The sequence below is a fragment of the Ambystoma mexicanum genome, chromosome 2p (genome assembly GCF_040938575.1).
Source record: "Ambystoma mexicanum isolate Mex_15411 chromosome 2p, UKY_AmexF1_1, whole genome shotgun sequence".
In the NCBI taxonomy this organism is placed as follows: Eukaryota; Metazoa; Chordata; class Amphibia; order Caudata; family Ambystomatidae; genus Ambystoma; species Ambystoma mexicanum.
In genome coordinates, this window is record NC_090923.1 from 1,436,990,959 (window position 1) to 1,437,010,903 (window position 19,945).

Sequence of the window (19,945 nt, forward strand, 5' to 3'; positions counted from 1 at the left end):
GATTAATGTAACTTTTGAACTTCTCCTTCTGCAGCAAATGATAGGTCAAGCGTGCAATATATGGGACACTGCCCTGTGCAACACTGTCCCACACACAGCTGCAAAGAGTCTCACACGTATGCATTCATAGAGCTAACCTTTTACAGACGCTCATCTCACAAATGTCTTACTTCAGCAGTATACAAAAATGCTGTATTATTGCTCATTTTATGTGTTGGGTATAAATAACTTCTGCTGACATTAGGAATATCAGTAAAACATTGCTAATTAAATAAGTTTGTTTGCTAATAAAGAAAAGATTAAATAGCAAACTCTCCTAATCATTTTTTGAAAACTAATTCATGCCTTGGATTGACGCACACCACTGCCACACAAGGTCCTCTGTGGAGAGTGATGAATCGCAGCATTCAGTCACTTCTCCCAAGAGGGGAGCCTTTCCCAGTGAGGCTAGGGATGTCAACCTGCTACGCAATACCCTCTCGTGGCAAGGCGCAAGCAGGAACTCACAGAGAGACTCCCCCTTGGGGACAAGGACTCTTGTTCTACTGGGAACTCCCTAACCAAACCACCTATATCCCACTACTAAGGAATTGTAGTGGAAAACAACATGAAGGACAAGTTGATCTTTGTTTTTGTTTTTGTCATATAGAATAAAGATTTTCCATAATAACTTACTAGAAAGTCTTGATTCTATTAAAGACACGGAGGCGAGCATTATGCTTCTCTTTCTTTATTTACATATTTAAAGAAAGGCTCAGCAGCAAGGTATTTTTGTGCACCAAGTGTCGTATGAGTAAACATAGAAAAAGGGGGTGCACTAAATATACAATATAACAAGTAAACATAATATAACAGTAGTATTTCCAGAGTTCTGAATGAAACAAACTCCATTTCCCAGAGTTCCCTAGTGTCACCAAAGAAACATCAACATGTGACTTAGTCCTCCAATGGGTGTCCTGATCCCTTCATAAACAGTCCTACACATGATGCGACTTCCTCTTTCGAAGCTGCGAACTTGGCTGTCCATGATAAGGTAGTACTTGTAGTTGGTAGATCTGTTGAACAGCTGATCAAGCGGATTTGTCGGCAGGCGCTGTCGAAAAAAGGAGATAGAAAGTAAAATGACTTCATGTATATAAACACCCTAGTTCCCTTATCGGGGTGGGAGAAAATGTCATTGGGTTATTTATTTATTTATTTCTTATAAAATGCAATCATTTCTTTTGTGAGTTTTAGTAACTTAAAACGATACATTGTCACAATTAGGAGAGAGGTACAGTATTATTTTCTCTTTGGGTGGGATAATGCTCGCCTCCGTGTCTTTAATAGAATCAAGACTTTCTAGTAAGTTATTATGGAAAATCTTTATTCTATGTCAAGACCGGAGGCTCCCATTATGCTTGTTTAAAGCTTACTCACCACAATAGATGCCGGTTGATCTACTGGTTTCAAGTAGAATTGTTTAAATACTGATTCGCTTGCCCAGTCTGCCATTCTCATGATGTCTTCTAGTCGAACTCCAGCCTGAAAGGCTTTGGAGGCCATAGCTCCTCTCACAGAGTGAGCTCCGAAGTGCTGGGTATCTATCCCGGCTTGAGTTAGTGTCCAGCGCACCCAGCGCGCTAAAGTGGGAGCGGAAACCGGTTTGTGTGGTTTACGCAGAGCTATCAGTAGTTGCCCGTTGGGGGAGGCCCTAAGGGGGGCTGTCTTTTCTTCATAAACTTTCAGGCATTTCACCAGACAAAGTTTAGGCTGGTCCTTGAAGGCGGGGTAAGAAATTACCCTAGAGTTACATTTCGTCCTTCTGTGTATGTGAAATACAATACCGTCAGGAGAAAAAGTTCTGCCCGCTAGGTCAAGGGCTCTGACATCAGAGACTCTCCTGCAGGAGACTAAGCAGAGTAAAGTAGTAAGCTTGCCCGAGAGGGCTGTACGTGATAGCTCCTCATTATGATGCCATGAAAGGAAAAGATTCAATACTTTGTTAACGTCCCAAAGTTTGTCATAGCGGGAAAGGGGCGGGACTGTGAGTCTGACTCCTTTTAATAATCTGCAGACGAGGTGGTGTTCACCAGCTGGTATTCCTTCAATGAGGTCGTGACCAGCTGAGATCGCTGAACGATATGCGTTCACTGTCCTGTAGGCGAGCCCTCTTTCTACTAGAGATGCTAAGAAATTCAAGATTTCCTCTACAGGTGCTGAAATTGGGTGTAAGCCTTTTCTCCGGCACCAGGTGCTCCAGGCGCCCCAAGAGTTGGAATATCTCTTAAGGGTGGTAGGAGCCCAGCTTTCCTCGATGAGACTGATCGCCCTGCGTGACATGCCTGGAGTTCTCCATCTTGATCTGAAATCCTCCATGCTGCCAGGGTCAGAGAACCGTTGAGAAGAAGGGGATGCCTCTGCCCCGAAGGATCTAGAAGAAGATCCGGAAATTGGGGTAGTAGGATTGGAAAATCCGAGGAAAGTTCCAGAAGAACTGGATACCAGGTCTGAGATGTCCAGACCGGTGCTATGAGGACTAAGTCTGAATGTTCCAGACGGGCCTTCGCCAGGGTCCTCGCTATCATGGTGAATGGGGGAAAGGCATAGAGTACCCCTTGGGACCATTGTTGGAGAAAAGCATCTGTTGCTGTTGCTGCTGGATCCGGTCTCCAGCTGTAAAACATTGGTAGCTGTGTATTGAGTCTGGAGGCGAAAAGATCTATGGACATTGGGCCCCAAATCTCCTGGAGGCGGAGGAAGACTCCTCTGTCCAGCTTCCAGTCGCTGTAGTCTGTGGAGTGGCGGGAGTACCAGTCCGCTACTACATTTGATAGGCCGGGAAGGTATTCTGCTGTAACTGAGATTCGATGTGCCAGACAGAAGTGCCAGAAGTCCTTGGCTAATTCTGCTAGAGGTCTTGATTTGGTGCCACCTAGATGGTTGATGTATCTTACCGCGGAAATGTTGTCCATTTTTAGCAAGATACAGCAACTCGCTCTGCCTCTGGCAAAGGAGCGTACTGCAAAGGAACCTGCCAGAAGTTCTAGGCAGTTGATATGCAGGTCTAGCTCTTGATAAGACCAGGTCCCTCCTGTGGCTATGGAGCCGCATCTCGCTCCCCATCCGGAGCGGCTGGCGTCTGACTCGATGATGATATCTGGAGCAGATCCGAAAATGGCTCTGCCGTTCCAGGCCTCCATGTGAGTGAGCCACCAGTTGAGTTCTGTCCTCGCTTGAGGAGATAATGTTAGGAGTTGAGAGTATGAAAGACTGTGTCTTAAGTGTTGGCCTTTCAGTCTTTGCAATTCGCGATAGTGAAGAGGGCCGGGAAATATCGCCTGAATGGAGGAGGATAGTAACCCTATCACTCTTGCCAGTTCTCGAAGAGAGAACAGGTCCTTCTGCAAGATCCTGCGTATCTCCCTTTTGGTAGAATGGATCTTGGCTGATGGGAGTCGGAGCTGACAATTCTGGGTGTCCACAACAAAGCCCAGAAATTCCATGCTCTTGGATGGAAGAAGAACTGACTTTTCCCAATTTATAAGGAAACCGAGACTGTGTAGCAAGTTTATGGCTAGTTTGGTCTGTTTCTGAACTAGTTCTTGCGACTGTGCCATGAAAATGATGTCGTCTAGATAAATAATAAGACGAACACCTTGCTCTCTTAGATGAGCTACTACAGGCCTTAGAAGCTTGGTGAAAACCCAAGGCGCTGAAGAGAGCCCGAAAGGTAGGCTTGTGAACTCCCAATCTCGATTTTTCCAGGAAAATCTCAGGTAATTTATATGTGCCTGATGAATTGGTATTGTTAAGTAGGCGTCTTTCAGGTCTAGACGCATGAGCCAATCGTTTGGTCTCAGAAGATCTCTGAGCATATGTATACCTTCCATTTTGAAATGGCGGTAAATGATGTATTCGTTGAGAGCTTTGAGGTTTATGACTGGTCGTACTTTTTCTTTCCTGCGAACTAGGAATATGGGACTGAAAAACCCTCCCTGGCTTTGACAGGGGCGAATTGCTCTCTTCAGACAAAGATTGTGTATTTCGCTGTCTAAGGCGATTTGATCTGTCTGAGACATTACTATTGGAGTAGGGCGACATGTCTGGATGGGCTGCTCGAAAAACTCTAGGCGCAGGCCCCGAGCTGTGTCCCTGACCCAGGCGTCTCCTGATAAGGTATCCCAAGCATTTATAAACATCATTAACCTCCCACCTATAGGAGTCAGTGGCGCTGGCGCTGCTATAAGTACACTGACCTGTAGATTGTTGTTGGGCTGGGTATCTGGCCGCTCTTCTCCAGGGGCGCCCTCTTCCACGACCTCTTGAGGGAAAGAAAGTGTCGGAGCGCTCTTGCCAGGAGTTATGCTGGCCTCTGGAGTGTTGAGATCTTTTGTCGAAAAAGTAACGGCCGGAGGAGCGACCTCTGCCTCGTCCGGCCCTGGTGAAAACCTTGGACGCGAAGACTCTTTTTATGGAGGCCTGTGCTTTGTCCAATGCTGTAAATGTTCCCACGAATTTCGCCATTTCCTTCATAAAAGGATCTCCAAAAAGCAGGCCTTGTGCTGTTGGACCCGACTCTGTGTCTGCCAGTTCGCTCAGTTTGGCGTCTATTTTATATAGGATGCCTTTTCGGCGTTCTGTCGAAATAGCACAACTGGCGTTACCTAACAGGCAAATTGCCCGTTGAACCCAACCAGAGAGTATTACCGGGTCAATGGGATTAGAAGAGTTTATTGCTTCTTCCGCTAGATCTGAAATCTTGGCTAGTGGCCCCGCCACGTCTAGTACTTTGTCCTGACAGGACTTCCAGGCACGGTCTATGCCTTTCCTTGGGTCTTTTACGTTTTTACCTAGGAAGGTAATCATCTTTGAATCTAGCTCTGGTGTTAGAGCCACTTTGTCCGCAATATCTGGACGTGGACATTCCGCTCGAAGTCTAGCTCTGACTTCTTTATCCAGTGGCTTACGTAGTCTGAAATGAATGTATTTTGATGTCTTTGAAGACGGTTCCCAGTCTGTGGATCTGGGGTGCATAAGGTCTTCCGGAGTGAACATCCCCTCTGCAGGAGGCTTGTTTCCGGTTGTGTTCTTGGGGATGGGGTCTGCCGCAGTCCCAGAACCTGAGGGCTTTGAACCCTCTATTTGAATTTCTTCTTCAGATGAGGATTGAGAAGGATCAGCGTCGTAGACGCTCTTGTTTTGGTCGTCCTCTGTGCCCTGTCCATATCTCTCCGGGCTTGAGGGTACATTTTCCCTCATTTCTTCCTCTGGGTAAGAGGGTTCATGGGAAGAGGTTACCTTCCTGCTCATAAAGGCTTGTTTCAGCCTGGAGAAGGCGTCCGAAACGGCAGCTGTGGCATCTGTTGGCTGGCTCGGGGGGGTCGTAGAGCTTCTGCTCTTGCGAGCCGGTATACATCCCCCTTCCGTAAGGTGCTTCCTCTTTTGCGTTCTCTTCCTCCCAGGAGGGGAGGTCCCTCTTAAATGCTCTTCCATAGTTTCTAGGCGTTGTTGAATGGGAAAGAGCATGTCTGTTACTGCTTTTCTAATACTGGTCTCCACAGAGGATCCCAGTACCTTTTGTAAGCTGTTAGCCATCGCCACCTCATCTATATAGCAGTGATCTTCCTCAGTCTCAGACCAGGCCTGATCTGATTGAGGTGAGTACTGCGCTGCCATAATAAAGTTTAAAGTACCTTACTCACTTTTTTTTTGTCTTCTGGGTTTTAGAACGCCTTCTCTCACTGCCCAGTAAAATCAGTTCAGCTTAGTGTTATATTCTTTAGAGAATGCTGAACGGGAGATTTTCTCTCCTCCTTTTTTTTTTTTTTTTTTTTTTTAATTTATGTAGATTATGTATTTAAATATATATTCAAGCACTCGCGTGCGAATTCTTGTCGATCCGCGATGAAATAAAGTGTGTATTTGCTGTCGCCTGAGGAGAGATTCCGGCGCTCGAGTTCGCAAAGACCGTTATAACTTAACGGTCATGCGCACTCGAGCGCCGGAATACAGAGGAAAGGACCAGGAAGAGCAGGAGCTCCCCTGGTGGTTAGTGGGCGGCGTTGCGGGCTGTAGTAATGCCGCGCCGGCCTCCCCGTGCCCGAGGAGAGTACCGATGGGTCGGGGAAGCCGACGCGAGCCCGCCGAGAGGTCCGCTTGTGAAGCGGAAGAAACAGTTGATAAATTGTATTAGCACGAAGGTAATGATTAAAAGGAAATCAATTCAATTTGAGGCAGAGTGCACTCTTAATAACAATTAAACATATATAGCAATGTCAATTACTATGAAAATGAAATAACGTGTCATAAACAGTGGTAAACATGAAGGTACTTATCTCTTGCTGTGAGCAGCAAAGAAAGAGGAAGTCGCATCATGTGTAGGACTGTTTATGAAGGGATCAGGACACCCATTGGAGGACTAAGTCACATGTTGATGTTTCTTTGGTGACACTAGGGAACTCTGGGAAATGGAGTTTGTTTCATTCAGAACTCTGGAAATACTACTGTTATATTATGTTTACTTGTTATATTGTATATTTAGTGCACCCCCTTTTTCTATGTTTACTCATACGACACTTGGTGCACAAAAATACCTTGCTGCTGAGCCTTTCTTTAAATATGTAAATAAAGAAAGAGAAGCATAATGGGAGCCTCTGGTCTTGACATAGAATCCAGAAGAAAACTTGAATGGGAATACTTATTTAATACTGAGATGAAGAAAACTACTGGAGTAATCCAGAGACAAAGAAGAAGGACTTTGACTCTGCACCGGGAAAGTCCCAGCACTCTGTCATAATTCTGACAGGCAGAGACATGAGAGAGGAAGAAGACTGGAAAGTTCAAACCAGCTGGTCTAGCTGGACTGGAGGGGCGGAGGACCTGCAGTGTCCTGTGTTAATAGGTGGTTCTTCAGAAAGTTTCCAAAATGCTTTGGAGTGAAGGCAAGCCACGAGAAACTAGTGAAAAGCAGAGGTGTTCTGAGCCAAAAGGTGATGGTGTGACTGCTAATGCTTGGCGGTGGACCAGAGGGTCCACATACTGCACCGATACCACTAGCACAGCCAGAGAACTGGATGCTAACGGCACATGCAACCGGAGAATAAGAAACCCCAATCTCAGCCGAGACTCAGTGATGTTATCCCTACAGAAGAGGTAACAGGGAGACCCGGGAGGGAGAGCAGCAATTGTTATGGGAGTGTGCATACTCGCCCCACTAAAGAACAAGTATTGAAAGGGAGGGAGAATCATTACTAGAGTACTCCTGCTCGTCCCAGTAAAGAACACATATTGAAAGAGAGTGAGAATCATTACTGGAGTACTCCTACTCATCCCAGTAAAGGACAAGTAAACAAGAGGAGTGAGAATCTTTCTGGCAACCTTTATACTCGTCTCTACAAAGATCAAAGGGCGGAGAAGAAGAAAAATTGTTACTGGAACTCAGATATGTGCTCCCAGCAACACCAAAGCTGTAGAGATAATAAAAATTGTTACTGGGACCCACCTATTAATTCCAGTGGAGACCAAGAAGGGACGAGAAGTGGAATTACTGGAGTCTGTATATACGTCTCAGTATAAACCAAGGGCTGAAACTGAGTAAGAATCATCATCGGAACACTCAGATTTGCTGAAGTAAAGAATATCTGCTGGAAATACATGCGGAGGGCAAGAACTGTAAACTGTAAAAGTATTGTTTGATCCTAGTCAAGCAAAAGATGGAAGGGATGTGAATTTTGTCACGCCTACCTCTGAGGGCCTTCCCTTCATCCCTAAGGGAGTGTCCAAGACCCCTCCAGAAGGGACTGAGGTAGAAATACAGGCAGGGTAAAGCATATACCTGTCACTGTGCAGCAGTAAAGAGAGCAGGCAATCAACCCCCTGAAGTGGGCGGCTGCTCTCAGTTGTCTGCACAGGAGTGGTTTACTAATGTCACATATATTGTATTTATGGTCCACTGCTCAAACCTTCCCGTAAACCTTTTTATGTGTATCAAAGGCATGCACCATTTATAACATATAAATACACAGCATTTCAAATAGATGCCCCACACATAAAGTTCATGTTTAAATGTTTGACAAAATTCTCAGTAATGAACACTCAATGAATGCTTCTTACATTCTCATGTATAATCTACATCTTTGAATTATGAGAAATAAGTAATAAAGATGGAACAAGCTCATGAATATTCCCTGTCGTCAGGCTGGGAATCCTCAGTAAAGAAAAAATCAGTATCAGTTTCGTTTCTGATCTGTCTTTCTCAGTAGTAACCAATCACTGGTCTCTGGGTCATACTGCCCCCAGCTAATGACTGCCCTCTCCCTAAGCCCCGCCTCTGGCAGCCATCTTCAGATTTGGTAGCACGCAAAGTGGCAGTATGACCAAGTGAAGAGCCGTAGAGGGGCAGGAGGGAGGGTTCGCATGTGAATCCATGCCAGACCAATGCTGGAGAACAACAGTTACAGTTAAGTAACTTGTTCCTTCTCCAGCATGGGGTCTGGCATGGATTCACATGCTCATGAATAGAAGAATACATAGCAGTACACATGCACGACCACGGGAGGTGGCAAGGCTCAACATTAAGCATTACATAAAACTCAACATTAAGCATCTCTTACCTCCCCATCCAGCGGGAGTCGAGGAACTCTTGCAGAGGGCGCATCCGTAGCCTGCACAGGCACACAAGATATATGCAGGAGGACATCATTCCGAAAGGGACTTGATGGACCTCACCCTGGCCACGTCCGTGGCCAGCAGGCGCTGCACCTTGCCCAGGATGGCCTTCGTCCTTTCTTCCGACGGTGAGGCCAGGCGTGCCACTGTGTCGAGCTTTGCTCCCAGAAACAGTGCGACTTGCGACAGGACCAGGTGGGATTTGGGAAAGTTGATGGAGAATCCCAGGTCCGAGAGCAGCAGGACGGTCTTTGCTGTGTGATCCACGGCGAGCTCCCTTGTCCCTGCTCGGATGAGCCAGTCGTCCAGGTAGGGGTAGATGTGGATCCCCTGGGTGCCGACTTCAATCCGAACGGGAGGGCCTTGAACTGGTAGTGCCGTCCTTGAACCACGAACCTGAGGAACTTTCGGTGACCTTTCAGAATGGGGATGTGGAAGTACGCATCCTCCAAATCCAACAACGACAGGAAATCGCCCTCCTCCAGCTGTCCCAGCACGTGCTGGAGGGTCACCATCCGGAATTTCTGTGCCTTGATGCATTTGTTCAGCCGTCGCAGGTCCAGGATGGGACGCCAGCCTCCTGTCTTCTTTTTTACTAGGAAGTACCTTGAGTATACTCCGGAGCCCCGGAGCCTCTTTGGGACGAGCTCGATGGCACCTTTTCTGAGCAACGCCCTCAACTCCAAGAGTAGTTGAGGGATGTGATTTTCCTTCCTGACCACGGGTGGACTGCGGGGGAATTTTTTTAGAAATTCGAGGGCGTGCCCCTGGGCCAGGGCGTCCAGCACCCAACGGTCGGTGGAGATGGACTCCCACACGCTGACGAACTTCGCCAGCCCGCCTCCCACCGGGGTGCTTCGGTGGGGGCCCGACCCCGCTGTCGGTTCAATCTTGCTTGGCGGACACCTTGCCGCCTTGGCCTCCCTGGCGACGACGGCGGGGTCCCCCCCGACTTGCCTCGTCCTCTATAGGCTTCCTGCGACGAGGAGCGGGCCGCTTGGCGGTACGTAGAGGAGCCACCGCCGAATCCCTGGGAGGCACTCTGCTTGCCTCCGGCGCTCTGAAAGGTCGGACTTGTTGCCGGAGGACGCCTAGGGCCCTAGCAGTCCCTGTGTCCGCCTTGATGGCTTGGAGGGACTCATCCACCTTTTTCCCAAACAGTTTGTTCCCGTCGAACGGCATGTCCAGCACCTTGGCTTGCACAACCTCGTCGTCTAAGGCAAATGCTGTTGCCTAGCTGGCGGAAACCGGTGTCGGCAATGTCCGTTGCCACCGTAATGGCGTGGCCCGACGCCACTTCGCCTTCTTGCAAGATCTCCAGGGCCTCGGTGTGATGCTGGAAATGCATCGGAGGGACAGGGCCTCCGTATCCTTGTCCTTTACTGCTTTTTATCGTGTGTTCTGTCGTGTTTTCCGCGCAGGAGTCCATGTGAGACTCCTGGCGGTGCAGCTCTCTCTTTTGGTTTGGTGAATGAACCCGTGGGATACCCTTATGGCACCCATGGGTGGGGGTGCAACCCTGTGCCCCTAGTGTATGTTTTTGGGCACCTGTGGGTGACCCACAGAGCAGGGTATGGGCCGGTGGCAGCTCCATGCTGAATTTGACAGGTGCGCGGAGTATCCTCCATTTTGGGATACCCCGGCCCTGCCATTGGGATCAGTTGGTTCCGGATGGAAAACAAAATGGCCCCGGCGGCCTCTTGCTTTCTATTACCCATTACCTTGTTTTCCCAAAGTCCTGGGAAGCCCTGACTCTGTCCCTTCCCCCTGACTGGCTGTTGGATGGAAGTGCCATATATGATGTTGTTGTGAAGGCCCGGCCAGACTAGCTGGAGCCTTCCCGGTGATGTATGTTGTGGGTACCTCCTGTGGGTGGGACCCGGGTGAATAGAGTGTGTGACGAATATGCATTCTGTGTTGTGGATGTCTAGTATCTGGTGGTTGACACAAAGACTGAAACAGCCCTGCCCGAAACCGGTATGAATGCAGCTTGGAGTGTTGAATGGCTCGGGACTTGTCCCAATACACATAACTTGTTGTGAGTGTCTCGAGAGAAGTGAATGGCCTGAATACCTTGTGTGCCTGATTGGCTACCTGCCTGCATGAATGCCCTTAGTCGTGATTGGATGCTTGAGTGTGACCCAGCGGAATGAATGGGAGAGCAACAGTATATCTGGGGACCTCTCACTGCTAGGAATCGTGTTCAGAAGCTGAAGTCCACTACGACGAGTAACTGGAGTAACTGAAGCTTGACCTTGAAGCCCTGCTGGACGAGAAGAATTGCTGTTGCTCGCCTTCACAATCTGAAAGCTGCTGTGTCGCCAAGAACTGACCCAGAGAGGACCTGGTAAGGCGCCCTCTTCCCGAGCTACGAGGGACCTTCGTGCACAGCTGATCTTTGCCAACGGTCCCTGGTAGACAGACCTTCGACAGGCTGCCGACCCAAGACGGGGACTGCAGCGGAATCTCAAAGAGAAGCACTCGGACTGTTGTCCGCCACTGTCGACGACCGCCGTCACCGACCGGAGCCGCCGTGCTCCCATTTGCTTAAGAACTTCATTTGATCATCGGACGCTCTCGTCTGCATTGTCGCCCGCTTTATCCCGCTGGAGAAGGCCCGACCGTTGACGCGCCGAGGAGCATCCGCCGGTGGGTTTCCCACCATCTAAGGACCACAGAGACGCCGACGACTTGATGCCCTTGCTGGGCCACAGTTCTTCATCATCTCTTTGCGGTCCCGAACTATCGTCACTGAGGTGCCCCGCACGCCTCTTCCTTGCAGGACGCCAACGCTCTGTCATCGACGAGCACCGCTAGGAACAAAGCTGCCACTTCCCTGCCGTAGTTCCACCTGTTCACCATCAGACGTTTGATGACCCGTGACTCCTGCTTTAAAGGGAGGGCACTCAAGAAGGGCCGTCGATTCCCTGACACCGAACGCCGAGTTCCTCGACGCCTCTCGACGATCCGTGGCTCCTGCTTTAAAGGAAGTCACTCAAGAAGGATCGGTCGACGCATCTTCGGAGAACTCTACTCCACCAGGTACATTGGGGGGTAAAACCTTAATAGGAGGAAATAAGGCTATTGAACAATATATGGACTGGGCTTGTGCTATATATCTTTATTTTACAGGTTGCCCAGGTGGGGGGGGGATCTCCACACAGAACTGTGTCTAGGTAAAAGGGCCAGCATTCTGCCTATTGTTTCAACCATCTTACGTTCCTTCCTATCTCTATTGCTGGTGTCCTCGTTATTGATCTGTGTGACATTTTAACCGAACAGTTGATGCACTTTAATGAGATTCCATAACATTGGTGGTACCACTTTAGAATTGTATATATTTACCATTGTTGATTTCCGAGTACAAAGTGCGTTATTGTGATCGTGTACATACCTTTGAATATTAATTATATAAACACTGTGTTTTCAGTAATACAGTGTGTGGACATTCCTTTGTGGGGGTTCGGGGACTACACTGTACTTAAGAACCAGCCTGCATCACCTCCTGAGAAGCTAGGCCTGGATTGCTCGTCCATTGCTACCTTATAGAGAATCTTGGCTGGGGTCCTCTGTGCCTCTCCTCTACCATTTAGAGAGCAGAAGTACAGACACCCCCTACCCGTCTTTACATCCCTCTTGTCATCCGGTAGGAAGTCCAACAAGGGGACGATCTTGAACCATTACTCCCTGTCATAGCCGGCCACGATCGCGAGGGCGTTGGCTGCCTTAATCGTTGTTGCCGCCGATGTGATAACTCGTCCCATTGCGTCATGCTTCTTCCCTTTGCTGTCCGGCGGGGAAGTTGACGTTGAGACCAACGCTCCCCGCTTTCTTCTTGGCCGCCGCTGAGACGACCGAGTCCGGGGTAGGTTGTGCCCTAAGGCACAGAGGGGCCGCGTGGGGGACCCGGTACTTCTTCTCGTGCCGATCCTTCTTGGCAGGTGTCGTAGAAGGGTTCTTGAGAAGGGTGAGACCCTCGTCCCAGATGTCATCCAGCAGAGGCACGGCGAGGACTGACTTCCTCCTGGCCTCACACTGTTGGTAAAGGAAACCTTCCTTCTTCTTCTCCTCGGGGCAGAGCTGAAAAAGCTCGGATGCCCCGACGATCATTGTGTGGAAAGATCCGATCTCATCGGACGGGGAGGCCCGGGCTGGTGATGGGAGCTCAGTCCCGTCGTCACTGCCCTCGTCGTCGGTACCCGTCGAGGCCGTGTCTGTTCCCGTGTCATCCCCAGGGACGGGGGATGTGGGTAAAGGCCAAGCAGGCCGCGAGGGCTGAGAAGGCGGGCTGGGTGGATCCATCTTCTCTTGTTCGGGAGGCTTCCCGCCGGGACCGGCTCTGGTTCCTCTGCCGGACCTGGTACCAGGTCCTCTGTCGGTGGTAAGGGCAATCTCGTCCTTCTCTCTGAATATAAGGATTGTATCGCCAACAAAATGGCCGCCGAGTTATCCTGCGGCTCCGGAAGCGACGGCTGACTAGTACCCTCGCCAGCGCCGCCACCACTTTCATCGTCACCCTCGTCGGGATCCCTCCCGTGGGGACGGGCCTCCTCGACACCCTCGTCGAGGCCTTCTAGGACTTCTGCCAGCTCCTCCTCGGATGTTGTGTCCGTGTCCACAATGGCCACCGCCCCCCCCCCCGTTTTCCGACGGGGTCTTCACCGGGGTCTTTTTGATAGGTCTGAAAGAGGCTTCCCTCCGCTGAGGCAGGGAGACTCTGGGCCCCGAGGTCGCCTCCACTGGTGTAGCCTCCACAGGCTGCGCCAGGGCCGCCGCAACTCCCTCGATAGAGGCCTTGGCCGGATGAATCAAGGCCTTCACCGCCTTAGGCCTTCACCTTGGGGGGAGAGTCACCGCCTCGCTCCCCCTGCCAAATCCTTTGAGATCGACCGGGGCCTCTCCAGAGGCTTACCCGGGTTCTCGGATTTCCTCTTCCCCGAACCAGAGCGTTGGCTCGTGGTTGATGGTGCCGGAGAAGGTGCGCCCTGCCTGGCAGCCGAAGAGCTCGACCGTTCGGCGCTCCCAGTGCCCGCGGAATCACGGTGCTTTGCCTTGTGTTGGGCCCCCTTCACCGGGGCGCCCTCACAGGACTTAGAAGACCGCTCGGACTTCTTCTTCTTCTCACCTGACAGACTCCTTCCTTCCAGCCAGTTGGAGAGACGAAGGTGTCGGTCCCTGATGGTCCGTTCCGACATGTTCCTGCAAAACGCACAGTCCTTCTCCACGTGCGTTTTGTCCTCATGAAGGCAGTAGAGACATTTCGAATGCTCGTCCTCCATGAACACATTCTGTAGCTGGCATCCAGGGCAGACCCTGAACAGCTTTCCGGGCACCGAGCTTCCTTTCTCCTGGGCCATGTTCGGGTAAGCCGTAGGAACTTCTGGAATCCTCCAAGAAGCATAACTCGGCAAAATCTTCACCGTTGAGGGGCGTAGAAAAATCCGACACGGATCCCTGTTAATCGGATGTAGAGGCGGTGGAGCTTGAGGCTCTATTTGACCGAAAAATTAGAAATTCTCTTTGAAAAAGTGCGTAAACGCAGCAAAAGCTCGAGAGCTAAGCACGAGGACTCCCAACACTTGAGCATGCGGTAAAAATCTGAAGATGGTTGCCAGAGGTGGGGCTTAGGGAGAGGGCAGTCATTGGCTGGGGGCAGTATGACCCAGAGACCAGTGATTGGTTACTACTGAGAAAGACAGATCAGAAACGAAACTGATACTGATTTTTTCTTTACCGAGGATTCCCAGCCTGACGACGGGGAATATTCATGAGCATGTGAATCCATGCCAGACCCCATGCTGGAGAAACATTGCTACCATTATTTTCACTACACACAACACAGTTAATATGCAAAAGGTTATTAATTAATATGCAGCTATTACTGTAATTGCCTCTAAGTCTACTCAAGACTAATCAACTTTCTCAGAGACATCAGAGCCACCATAACAATAACTGCCTGTCTCATCAGATCTCACTAGGAATCTTCATAGAATCACCTGCCCTTTCAATACCTTACTTCTTTCACAATGTGATATTAAAGATGAGTAAAACTTCTCATACTCACTATCTGTAGAATGAAGAGAGATGAGGGCTGGATAAGGCTGTATACCTGAAGCTGTCTGCACAATCCAAGAAAAAGTGCAAAAATATCCCAGCCAACTGGAAAAATCATTCAATACCACCTATCATGTTCACTGTAGTCTCTTTTGACAAAAAACAGCAAAAAAGGAAACAAATGTTTAAAAAGGATGCAGTGTTGATTAGATGCACCCATGGTGTCAGCCAATAATAGTCAATTGTGAATAGGTGAGCAAATTCCTATGGGTAAGGTTAATCCCCATGCAGCTTAATTCAGAAGTAAATAGCCAGAGTCATTTAGGAACCCTAATGCCTCTAAAAAGCCCATTTAGTGGCTTTAAAATCAAACAAGGAAAAAGGGAGGGTCTTTGACCCCTCCCTTCGTCATAGAAGATAATGGACCCAGTGCATCTTTAAGGATTGTCCTCTCAGCCTTCCGTCTGCCTCCTATCTTCGTCTGCCAGCTCCGTCAGAACAGTTAATCTCCTCCTCTGCCTTCCAAAATCAGCCCTTTTATATTATCTGAGCGTAAACTGTCAACTGCCCCTATTAGCATAATATCAGTGTTCAGCACCCAACAGAAGCAAAAGGCTGTTTAGATCAGTGGCTCTTCATCAGTGCCTAGCTTCTAACTGAAGCAAAAAGCTTGTTTTTGTCTAAGGCAAGGTCGGCCATAGGTTGCCTCGACCTTGCACCCGGTTGCGAGCTGCATTCTATCGCACTACGGCTAATTGCTAAATAATTGCTAAATAACCTCTGACTATCTCCTATCCGGCTTTGCCGGAAGCATTGTATTTTGCAGTATTAGTCTGGATCACTTCCCACACTAGTACAGTCCAAGACCTGCTTGACGCAATGTACTTGCAAGTACAACAACAAAGCGTGAAGCTCAAAGGTCCAAACCAAATGTTATTTTCTGCACTTAATTGTGAATCCTACCGATTGCCTGAATATATTTCAAATGCATTATGCTAGATGCTCACATTAAAGACTACATGGCTTGAAATTACCCTCAGACTTGATGCCCTTAGCAGGGTTAAACTAAAAATACATAACAGCCCCTCCAACCACCCTTCCCCAATGAGCCATAGAACAAGCCATTGAGGCATTTTGGGAGTCATGGAAATGAGCATGAAGAGAGAAAAGTACATGAAGAACACCACATACTACTTAGTCGCTAAAAATTGTTCACTCAGAATTTTTACTGGTTACTAAATCTTAAAGCATAAACATATATCTTCTTGAGAAGAGCCAGCTGCAGCAAGAGCTGGTCAGTAGACAACTGTCAGTAGACAACTGCCAGTCAATGATGTAGGTCCGTAGATGAATCAGAGATGGGTAGTGTGAGAAACCTGAGGGTATTCTCTGAGTCCCCATTAGTCCTCTGTGCAGGTGGCCAGGGAAAGGACATCACTTTTGGATACTGACCCTGGGGGTGGACAAGTGAGGGAGGACCACCCAAGTGGGTCCTTGGGGACTAGGATGCCCTTGGGAGGGACATGGTATCCCCCTTCCCCTACTAGCAACCACCTCAACCCTTCCCCAGCCTTTATGGGTTATTGTGAGCCAGCTTCCTTAACTTCATTATATATGGCCACTGACAGTACTGGGACGAAGAAGAAGCAACTAGGAGTAATGAAGACTAGACAATTTTTCCACTCTGGTACTGGGGCGAGGAAGAGGCCTGTTAAAGACTGGCATGGCCTTTGATTATGGTCAGGCAGGTTCAATTGGATATTCGCACTTGCAGCCCGTCAAGGGGCTGCTGTTGTATATAAGGAACTCTAACCAAAAAGCAATGAGAATGGGTTGGTGGTGAAGCAGTAGCAGAATGACCGAGAGAAGCAGCAGGGAGCTAGGTTTGTGAAGCACGCCAATGGTTTACGAAAGTGCAGCCTGGGAGCTGGGGCTCTGCAGAACCAATCGAACGCTGGGAAGGGAACTGTGCAGAGAGGCTGTCCCTTGTTATGGTGTTCACTATGCTTGTTCTCCTGTGGGCAGAAGACAACACAGGAGTGGCTGAGGGTCGGAGGTGGAACTCTGATGCAGAGAGCAGAAGGCCAAATGATCTGCGCTGCTGAAAAATCAGGATATGCAACCGGTGAGCCTCTGTCAAAGGAGAAACCCGCTAGGCAAGGGTTTGAACGTTTGGAGAGAGATAAATTGTGTCGGAGTGGTCGCATGTATGAAGAGGCACGTTTTCAAAGGTCTCTGATTCGAATCCTTATTATCTACTGAGCTATTAAGAATACTTTGTAGCGGACAGGTCAGGCGTATAAGAAAGCACATTTTCTAAAGTTGCTGGGCACTTCATTAAAGGCAGCTAACAAATATATTAAACAGGTTGAATTGAATGAAAACCTTAACAAATACAACCTCATGGTCATTGAATTCTGAACTGAATTAAAACTTAATAAATAAGCAGAACTGTATATATGGAATTAGAAGAGAATGGAGTTCTAAAATGGAAATAAAATCACCATGTGCCGAACACGGAAATTAATGAAACTTTAATCCAAGTAAAATCCATACATGCTGAACTTTCAAGTGAACAGAACTTTGAATTTAAAGGAATGGTTCGGTAAAACTTTTTTATTGCCCCTACGGGTCGGCCATGTGTTTTTAAGCCTAAGACGCTTGATTTTAGAAAAATTTCCTATGGACCTTACCCGAGTTTTCGTCCATTAAACGCACGCGAAAACAGGCATCACGGAGCTGCCATTTTGTGTTAATCCTATCATTTCCCCCATCGCCCTGGCTGACCTGCTTTTGCGGCACTAAATCATATCCCCCACCCCTGAGCCTGTCATCAGCAGACGCGTACTGCCCATTTCACAACGCCAAAGCACGTCTCGTGTCAAAATTCGCTGCGCTTCAGCTAATGACGTGTCGCCATGGAAATGGCAGGACACCTCTTTCCTCAATAAGTATAAACAGACCGTTTCACAATGCACAGCAGCAGATTTTCGATTCCATTCCTCTCTCTGTGTTACTTGGAGTATTCTGGGACTCGTTTCTGTGCTCTGGTCAGCTACCTTCGTTCCTTATAGCCCAAGTGAACAGATACCAGTACCACCGCTATAAATTATTTGAGTTTGTTTAACACACAATGGCTACAATAATGCCCTACATGTACGGGCCCGAGTATACCGAGGAGGAACTACTGGAAGGGGAAACACGTGAAAATGATGGGGCTTCGGACGGCAGTTGGGAGGACGACTCAGCATCTGAAGAGCCTGGACCTAGTGGTTGATTCCATCTTCACCGACACACAAAGCCATTGAGAAGATTGTTTTCGATAAAACTCTATCAAGAGATTTGAGTGGACTGACAGAATTCTGTCACACAGGAGGTTTGGAGGTGTTCCACAATATGTGCCTAAAGTACCAGCCAAAGCGCTTGCATTTCAGCATACAGGGCATGAGACATAGGACTCTACTTGCCGTCTTGGCCCATAACGAGAATCTAGGCCATGAACAATCTAGGACTATGGCTAATGTAAGGATGCCTCGCTACACTAAGGCCTTTTCAAAAAGAAGTAAGCAATGGGTGATCAAACCAGTCTATGGAGTTTGACTTTGTCAAAAGCCTTATTGTTGCTGTATTAGAGAAGCACAGATATGGAATTTTGAACGTTTCTGTGCAGAGCACTGATCCATTGCCACCAAACATTGCCACTGTGCCATGTCCACCCAAAGGAGAGCTGGTTGTGAAGTACAAATCCCAGTTTAAATAAATGTAATACGATTGTCTTAAATATTATTGTACAGTGTACATACAAAGTATGCCAACACCAACCCCTACCTTCACCATCCTGGGTGGCGGACAACCTGGGTGTCATCTTTGAATTCTCTCTCTATTCACCTCATATTGCTGACCTTGTCTATATGTGTATGTATATATTTGTGTTGATGTAACTAATTTTCGCAATCTCATGTAAATGCTGCGCACTGTTAACCGAGGGGAGGCTTGCGTATTGCAAATAATAAAACAAACAAACAATAAATCTCACTTTCAACTCAACTCCTCGGGTACTTTATACTTTCCCTGACCTTCCCCCAAAAATTAAATGTCTCCATAGTTATGGTTCTTTGGGGCTGCAAAGCTCGCAGACAACGAGGACAAAATTGGGGGCCTTAGAACGCGCCAAGCGAGCCGTTGCAGATGGGAGAGAAGCCAGTTCACATTTGCACATTGAGGCGCAGTACATAGATGGATTTGAAACTTCAAGTTCTCACAGATGGCTTTACTACGGGATGTTGCAAAGAAATAATGTATGCTCATTTCTAGTGAAGGTCAGCGGCTTTGATTTTTAGCTCGCGGCCTGAAGAGGCCCACAACTCGCACTGGCAGTATAACATTCTATTGTTTTTTGACCTTGAGAGACAGGGACCATGCCGAAAGAGCTTCATTTGAGGGGGGGTGCAATAACCTAAGAGACGATAAGGCAGAAAATTCTGAAACTAGACCGAGTTTCATGTTAGTTCAGTATACGAAAAATCGTTGTCAAGAACACAGTGGGATTTACGGACTGCATTACGCAGAGACACAATGGAAATTGCAAATATAATGTAAGTAACTCTTTAGACGCTTTTATACCGGAATGAAGAATTAATGAATGGATGCATGAATAATTGAATGAATGAAGATCTAGGAAAACGTTTGTGGGATCGTCCTTGTAGCGGGCACATGGGCATGCAGGTCCACATTCCACACGCATGTAGACAAACAGTCGTTTCTCATTGTGTGCCAACCTCGATTTACTTCGTTACTTTTCGCATTGATTTTAGAGCCGTACATACTCCATTGCACTATCCTTGCAAGCAAATAGTTTCAGATCGACCGTAATAAATAAAATGAATAATATTAATAAAGATCGGCTGGCGAGACTAATTAGAATTTTTATGTTTTCAAAACAGGTATATCCTATCCTACTGCTACTGCCACCAGTTTCAGACCCCGGCAGACGGCTTCTTCAACCGCCAGCTGCAGCTTCTTGTCAACAACTCCACCACTTTGACGTTCTTATGGGACGATCGCCAAAGGGCCCATATGCCCTTACGCGGTACTAGCGGCTAAGAGCAACATATCAACCTTTACGCTGGCCTAGTGCCTAGTTGATGGAACAGCCTTGCGGTTCACCGTGCGACCAAAGTGCTTCTTTTAACGAAAACCAACACTGTGTGTACCATAAAGGAACAGCGCGTGACTCATGATA

General features: G+C 48.1%; 1 long non-coding RNA gene across 1 annotated transcript in view; it reads right to left on the bottom strand.

Moving 5' to 3' along the window:
- Positions 1-956: 956 nt before the first annotated feature.
- The window catches only part of LOC138567594 (uncharacterized), a 67,651-nt gene continuing 48,662 nt past the window's right edge, over positions 957-19,945 (bottom strand). The window contains exon 3 of the long non-coding RNA XR_011302253.1: positions 957-1,093. This is a non-coding gene — a long non-coding RNA (uncharacterized lncRNA). The remainder of the gene's footprint in view (positions 1,094-19,945) is intronic.